The sequence below is a fragment of the Oncorhynchus tshawytscha genome, linkage group LG13 (genome assembly GCF_018296145.1).
Source record: "Oncorhynchus tshawytscha isolate Ot180627B linkage group LG13, Otsh_v2.0, whole genome shotgun sequence".
Classification (NCBI taxonomy): Eukaryota; Metazoa; Chordata; class Actinopteri; order Salmoniformes; family Salmonidae; genus Oncorhynchus; species Oncorhynchus tshawytscha.
In genome coordinates this window covers 46,959,446-46,968,236 of record NC_056441.1, presented here as the reverse complement: position 1 = coordinate 46,968,236, position 8,791 = coordinate 46,959,446, and the positions used below count along the sequence as shown (strand labels likewise).

The 8,791-nt window shown below is 39.9% G+C and overlaps 1 pseudogene; it reads right to left on the bottom strand.

The window, feature by feature from the left end:
- Window positions 1-309: 309 nt before the first annotated feature.
- Window positions 310-7,653, bottom strand: LOC121838953 (annotated as a pseudogene).
- Window positions 7,654-8,791: the final 1,138 nt, after the last annotated feature.

Sequence of the window (8,791 nt, the reverse complement as noted above, 5' to 3'; positions counted from 1 at the left end):
TTCATTGAAATCATGAAACAACTACTTCATGTATGTATTTTCTAATATTTGATCAGAGATCTTTTATCAGATTATCTCTGGTCACAGCTATGAGATTTCAATCCTGTGTGTTCTCTGGTGTTGAGTCAGATGGCCAGATTGAGCAAAACTCTTCCCACATTGACCACAGCTATAAGGTTTCTCTCCTGTGTGTGTTCTCAGATGGCGAGTACAAAACTCTTCCCACATTGATCACAGCTATAAGGTTTCTGTGTGTAGTGCACTGTCAACAAAAAAACTCTTCCCACATTGATCACAGCTATAAGGTTTCTCTCCTGTGTGTGTTCTCTTGTGCACTGTCAGATCTCCAGATGACTAAAACTCTTCCCACATTGACCACAGCTATAAGGTTTCTCTCCTGTGTGTATTCTCTTGTGCACTGTCAGATCTCCAGATCGACTAAAACTCTTCCCACATTGACCACAGCTATAAGGTTTCTCTCCTGTGTGTGTTCTCTGGTGTAGAGTCAGGTGGCCAGATGTAGCAAATCTCTTCCCACATTGATCACAGCTATAAGGTTTCTCTCCTGTGTGTGTTCTCTTGTGCACTGTCAGATCTCCAGATCGACTAAAACTCCTCCCACATTGACCACAGCTATAAGGTTTCTCTCCTGTGTGTGTTCTCTGGTGTAGAGTCAGGTGCCAGATGAAGCAAATCTCTTCCCACATTGATCACAGCTATAAGGTTTCTCTCCTGTGTGTGTTCTCTGGTGTAGAGTCAGGTGGCCAGATGTAGCAAATCTCTTCCCACATTGATCACAGCTATAAGATTTCTCTCCTGTGTGTATTCTCTTGTGCACTGTCAGATCTCCAGATCGACTAAAACTCTTCCCACATTGATCACAGCTATAAGGTTTCTCTCCTGTGTGTGTTCTCTGGTGTACTGTCAGATTGCCAGATGAAGTAAATCTCTTCCACAATCACAAATCTTCCTCTGGTGTATAGTCAGGCTGTCACATTGTCACAGCTAATAAGATTTAAGGTTTCTCCCTGTGTGTATTCTCTGGTGTAGAGTCAGATGGTGATTGAAAAACTCTTCCCACATTGACCACAGCTATAAGGTTTCTCTCCTGTGTGTATTCTCTGGTGCACTTCAGATGGCCAGATTGAAAAACTCTTCCCACATTGATCACAGCTATAAGGTTTCTCTCCTGTGTGTGTTGTATAGTCTGGTTGATGGCAAGCATAAACAAATCTCTTCCCACATTGATCACAAATATAACATTTCTCTCTTGTGTGTGTTCCAGATGAATTAATGTTTAAAACCCAATTGACCACAGCTATAAGATTTCTCTCCTGTGTGTGTTCTCTGATGAATTTTAATGCCTGATGATGTGAATCTCTTCCCACAGTCAGAGCAGCAGTGAGTTCTCTTCCCTGTGGGTCTCTGCGGGTGTTTATTGAGGTGTTCTGATCTGGAGAGACTCTTCTCTGTCTCCTCAGCATCATGAGGTTGTTGAGGCTCCCCAGAGGATCCACGATAGTAACGTCTCTCTCCTGTGTGAACAACAAAGTCAGACAGATGATTAAAGGCCCACAACAGCAATAATCCAGTGTAAAAGTTGATGCCAACAGCATAGCCATGATGTTGTACAACAATTGATGTCTGTAATGAATGTTAAAATTGTCTTAAAATGAGCAAGAAGTCATATTTTGTCTTGTTTTCACATTAGTAGTAACATCTAAGATTGTAGACTAGAAATAAGTTATTCATGTTGTTGAAACTCTAAGCAGTGTGGTAGAAGACTTTTGGTCTACAATACAGGCCCCTTTGTGTTTTCTAAAATTGCAGCACGAGGGCAATTTGATTGCATAAACTCCTCCATGCTAATGAGGAAACCACTAGTTATGGAACCAGTAAAATGCCCTTTGTCTAGCTTTTCCATCAACCTGACAATGAGGATTAGTACACTGTTAGCCAAATTGGCCAATAACTTCACCTAACAACAAGTATACCTATGTAATGAACGAAGAAGCACTTTGGTTGTTGTTGCATGACTAACATAGTGTACTCTAGGACACATAACAACAACATAGACCTACTGTAGGACCCATAACGTCACCTAACAACAACATAGACCTACTGTTGGACCCATAACGTCACCTAACAACAACATAGACCTACTGTAGGACCCATAACTTCACTTAACAACATATACCTTCTGTAGGACCCATAACTTCACCTAACAACAACAACATAGACCTACTGTAGGAACCATAACTTTACCTAACAACAACATAGACCTATTGTATGACCCACAACTTCACCTAACAACAACATAGACCTACTGTAGGACCCATAACTTCCCCTAACAACAACATAGACCTACTGTAAGACCCCTAACTTCACCTAACAACAACATAGACCTACTGTAGGACCCATGACATCACCTAACATAGACCTACTGTAGGACCAATAACTTCACCGAACAACAAATATAGGAAAATAGCTCTGTGTGTTGTATAATAGCGTATCCATCAATGGATGTGCTGATGATGATGTGCAAGTAGAAATACTGGTGTGCAAAAGAGTTTTAAAAAGTTAAAAACATGGGATGAGGTAGGCAGTTGGATGGGCTATTTACAGATGGGCTGTGTACAGCTGCAGCGATCGGTAAGCTGCTCAGATAGCTGATGCTTAACTTCTTGGATATAGGGGGCGCTCTTTTAATTTATGGATAAAAAACGTGCCCGTTTTAAGCGCAATATTTTGTCGCGAAAAGATGCTCGACTATGCATATAATTGACAGCTTTGGAAAGAAAACACTCTGACGTTTCCAAAACTGCAAAGATATTATCTGTGAGTGCCACAGAACTCATGCTACAGGCGAAACTTCAAACAGGAAATGAGCAGAATTTTTGAGGCTCTGTTTTCCATTGTCTCCTTATATGGCTGTGAATGTGCCATGAACGAGCCTAAGCTTTCTGCCGTTTGCCCAAAGTGTCTGCAGCATTGGGACGTATTTGATTCTAAACAACATTTACCATGTTTCAGTCGATATTATGGAGTTAATTTGGAAAAAAGTTTGGCGTTTTGATGACTGAATTTTCAGGGTTTTTTGGTAGCCAAACGTGATGTACAAAACAGAGCGATTTCTCCTACACAAAGAATCTTTTTGGACAAACTGAACATTTGCTATCTAACTGAGAGTCTCCTCATTGAAAACATCTGAAGTTCTTCAAAGGTAAATGATTTTATTTGAATGCTTTTCTTGTTTTTGTGAAAATGTTGCCCGCTGAATGCTACGCTAATTGCTACGCTAGCTATCAATAATCTTACACAAATGCTTGTTTTGCTATGGTTGAAAAGCATAATTTGAAAATCTGAGATGACAGTGTTGTTAACAAAAGGCTAAGCTTGAGAGCTAGCATATTTATTTCATTTCATTTGCGATTGTCATGAATAGTTAACGTTGCGTTATGGTAATGAGCTTGAGGCTGTATTCACGATCCCGGATCCGGGATGGCTAGAATCAAGAGGTTAACCTCTTTGGGATAGAGGGGATAGGATATCACTTTTGGATAAATAGCGTGCCCAATTTCAACTTCCTGCTACTCATGCCAAGAATATAAGATATGCATATCATTAGTATATTTGGATAGAAAACACTCTGAAGTTTCTAAAACTGTTTGAATCATGTTTGTGAGTATAACAGAATTTATGTAGCAGGCAGAACCCTGAGGACTAACCATTCAGATTTTTTGGGGGGTCTCTGTCTGTTCAGTGAGTTGTCAATGGGAAACAATATTTCTTAGGAACTTGTTTTCAGTTCCTACCGCTTCCACTGGATGTCACCAGACTTTGGCATTTGGTTGAGGTTATTCCTTTGTGCAATGAAGAAGTATGGCCATCTTGGAATTGGGTAACACTTTTGAGAGTTGCGCAAGACTTGAAAAGTGGCGTTGGTTTGTTGTCTTCCTGTATTGAACACAGACAGACCCGTCTTCAATTTGATCGATTATTAACGTTTAAAAATACCTAAAGTTGTATTGCAAAAGTAGTTTGAAATGTTTTGGCAAAGTTTACAGGTAACTTTTGAAATATTTTGTAGTGACGTTGCGCAAATTGGAAGCTGTTTTTTTCTGGATCAAACGCGCCAAATAACTTGACATTTTGGATATATATGGACGGAATTAATCGAAGAAAAGGACCAATTGTGATGTTTATGGGACATATTGGAGTGCCAACAAAAGAAGCTTGTCAAAGGTAAGGCATGTTTTATATTTTATTTCTGCGTTTTGTTTAACGCCTGCAGGGTTGAAATATGCTACTCACTTTGTTTACTGTTGTGCTATCATCAGCTTCTTATGCTTTCGCCGAAAATACTTTTTAAAATCTGACATGTTGGCTGGATTCACAACGAGTGTAGTTTTAATTGAGTATCTTACATGTGTGATTTAATGAAAGTTTGTTTTTATATATTTTATTTGAATTTCCTGCGCTGCATTTTCCCTAACTTTAGGCCAAGTGGGACGCAAGCGTCCCCTATCCTACAAGAAGTTAACTTGGCTTCCGAAGACTTTTGAAAGACAGGGCAGGATGGATATAGGTCTGTAACAGTTTGGGTCTAGAGTGTCACCCCCTTTGAAGAGGGGGATGACCGCGGAAGCATTCCAATCTTTAGGAATCTCGGACGATACGAAAGAGAGGTTGAACAGACTAGTAATGAGGGTTGCCACAATGGCGGCGGATAATTTTAGAAAGAGAGGGTCCAGATTGTCTAACCCACCTGATTTGTAAAGGTCCAGGTTTTGCAACTCTTTCAGAACACCAGCGATCTGGATTTGGGTGAAGGAGGCCTTTGTCATTGCCAACAAAGGGTACATAACAAAGTATTGAGATAAACTTTTGTTATTAACCAAATACTTATTTTCCACCATAATTTGCAAATAAATTCATTTAAAAAATCCTACAATGTGATTTTCTGTTTTTTTTTTCTTCATTTTGTCTGTCATAGTTGAAGTGTACCTATGATGAAAATGACCGGCCTGTCATCTTTTTAAGTGGGAGAACTTGCACAATTGGTGGCTGACCAAATACTTATTTTTGCCCCACTGTATGTTTGAGGAATTTTAATTATGGGATTTCTGTTGTTTTGAATTTGGCGCCCTGCAATTTCACTTGCTGTTGTCGAGGTGGGACGCTACCGTCCCACTGGTGCCAGACAGGTTAAAGCACCAGACAAATTCAGTACGGATATTTGATTTTATAAAAACACATGGGGCTATTGGTAGAAAGAACAGATTACTTTTGGTTGACCAAGATGTATTTTAGTTGGGGACAGCACTAGAACATGATCCAAATCCAGGCTGTTTCACAACCGGCCGTGATTGGGAGTCCCGTGGGGTGGCGCACAATTGGCCCAGCGTCGTCCGGGGTAGGCAGTCACTGTAAATAAGAATTTGTTCTTAACTTAAGCCTACCCCCTACTTTTTCGAACATTCTGTTAAAAATCGCGCAACATTTTGGTGTCCTGCTACTCATGCCAGGAATATAGTATATGCATATGATTAGTATGTGTGGATAGAAAACACTCTCACGTTTCTATTACTGGTTAAATCACCGCTGTGACTATAACAGAGCGTCTGTTTCATCGAAAAGCGCAGGAAAATCTGATCACTGAAAGTGGAAAAAAATATCCATGCGCCACTTCAACCCATTGTTAAAGGTGAACCGTATTAAATGAGGCCGAGGTTGCAGTACCTACAGCTTCCACAGGATGTCTAGAGTCTTCTCATTTGCTTCGGATTTGATTCTTGGTAGAACCGACCCAAGGGAACCGATTCCCTCCGACCTCCAACTTGATGTATCGGTTGAGTTTTTTCCGGACATTTTTTCCAGACGACCACCTATCGAATTTACATCGCCTCCTGATGATTTTTATCGCTTATTAACGTGTACTAATACCTAAAGTTGCATTAGAAAAGTATTTCAAAGTGTTTTGTGAAAGTTCATCCATATATGGACCGATTTAATCGAAAAAAAGACCCAGTATTGATTATGGGACATCAAGGAGTGCCAACAAAGAAGATGGTCAAAGGTAATGAATGTTTTATATTTTATTGTGCGGTTTGTGTAGCGCCGACTATGCTAATTATTTTGTTTACATCCCCTATGGGTCTTTTGGGGTGTTACATGCTATCAGATAATAGCTTCTCATGCTTTCGCCGAAAAGCATTTTAAAAATCTGACTTGGTGCCTGGATTCACAACGAGTGTAGCTTTAATTCAATACCCTGCATGTGTATTTTAATGAACGTTTGCGTTTTAACTAATACTATTAGCGTTTAGCGTAGCACATTTGCATTTCCAGAGCTCTAGTTGGGACGTCTGCGTCTCAAGTAGGAGCAAGAGGCTTGCCTAGTTAAATAAAGGTTACATTTAAATTAAATTTAAAAAGTGTTTCATGACAAACCATTTTTTACAAATCCATCAAGGCACCAACTTTGAGAAGGGTTTAAAGCAAAGGTTTCAAACCAATTCATGACTGTAATTGAATCTAAGTATGTCTTGCCTTTAATGTAATGGCATGAAAAAAAATTGGCTGAATATTATACAATGACTTATCAACAGCTCTAATAATTTGCCCCCACAGGAAATCTTCACTGGCAATTATAGAATATACTATATAGCCTCAAAATCGGTTTAAAACTATAATTTTTACCTCATGGGTGGCCAGTCCTTGTATTCATAGTGTAGTGAATTCAGGGGGTAGCCCTGAGCTGCTCAAACCTGGGTCCAGCGACTGTCAAGCCAACACCTTTATAACTGTTACGGCAAGATTTCTGAACTTCTTGACGAGATGTTGGGTTACGGTTGCTACAATAGCTTTCTCTATGAATTTGAGAGTGGTTAAAAGCTTATTTGGGGTTCTAATGGGGTACAACAGTTGAAATAAGCTCATGAGGCATGTGTTATATTCTTCCAAGAATCAATGGCTATAAATAAATAATTTAAAACTCACAATATGGATGTATCAATTGCAGATTTCCCCTTTAACACCAAACATCAGTTCAACAACTGCAGAGGTTGTGCCTCTGTTTGTAAGACAGTACTTACTAGTGTTAATCAGGGAACGGTTTCTCAAAACCATCCTATGGCTAAATGCATCGTTAGAACCATTGGATGCCTTCAGATGCGTTTGGGAAACCGGGACCAGATATCCAGTTTCCTCCTCCTCCTCCTCCTTTTTCGATGTAACAGTTATCTCTCCCTCTTCTTTCACTCCATAAACTGCATCCTCCTCTCCTTTTACTGTAACATCCTCCTCCTCTTTCACTCTGAACGCGTCTTCCTCTTCTTTCACAGTAACGGCCTCACCCTCTACTTCTTGTTTTACTGTGATATCCTCCTCTCCTTTAGCAGGGGAGTGGCTTAGTGACCGCATGGTCGGGGATGTTAGCTAGGCTAATGCTAACAACCAGCCCGCTAGCTGACTAATAACAACACCGTAAATATGAAATTAAATCGGTTAACTAACTAGACGATAGAAGTGGGTTTAAAACACAGTGGCTAATATCCACTAAAGCGTCTAAAGAGCTATACTGGTTCGGCTATTTTGTCTAGCAAGCTACCGAGGTGTCTTGACTATCTGTTGTTGCTGCGGTTGAAAGAAGCGTTCCGTCCACTAGATTAGACGTCACACTACCAGCATAACCATAAATTCTCAGACCGCTATCTGCTGACTGGAAAGGGTAACGCAGTTGAGTCAAATGTATATTTTATCTTCAGACAACAAGTTAAAGTGTAGGGAGCATTAGTTTTTATTCACCAGTGTAACAATACAGTCTGGTTAAAGACTTAGTAAGCTAGTTTTAGTCACGATATGGTTACCTATGAGTACAAACAGTTATGTTTTTGCGTTAATTACAAATTTTTTAACTGATTTCGGGAAATCTTATAAACTTACCCACAATGCACTATTTCCCAAGGTCATATGGATGATCTACTCTGTGCTACTGAGTTTGAATGCCAGTGTAACGGTGTAATGAAGCTACATGTTTTAAATATATTTAACCTTTATTTAACTAGGCAAGTCAGTTAAGAACAAATTCTTATTTACATTGACGGCCGACCCCGGCCAAACCCTAACCCAGACGATGCTGGGCCAATTGTGCCGTGCCCTATGGGACTCCCAATCACGACCTGTTATGATACAGCCTGGATTTGAACCTGGGTCTGTAGTGACGCCTCTAGCACCGAAATGCCATACCTTAGACCGCTGCGCTGCTCGTGTGTTTACATTACACTCGGTGTAATAGACTCAGCGATAAAGGTATGGGATTCTGGGTAATCCACAACAGATTTTTGGAGAATTTGAAAATTGAGTGGTCCTGGGAGAGAAATGTAAAAAGTTGACATTACATCATAAAATCCACGTTTTAAATCATACATTAGCAATTTATGTTTTAGAAACTACTGTTGTTGGTTTGGTGTCAAGTAAGCCTCTGTTATTTGCCAAATCTCAGTTTTCCATGTGGGTTTTATGCTAAAGATCCCTCTTTCAAATTGGTATCTAACTGGAAAATGCATCTTCTTTAGCAGTGCTATTTTTACCCTGTTCACTACTGATCGTTCATCCCCACTGTGTGTCTCATCAATGCAGTTTATTTACCTGTCGGACCCACCACTATGTCATTTCTCTCCTGTTCTATTAGATCCACCACTATGTCATTTCTCTCCTGTTCTATTAGATCCACCACTATGTAATTTCTCTCCTGTTCTATTAGATCCACCACTATGTCATTTCTCTT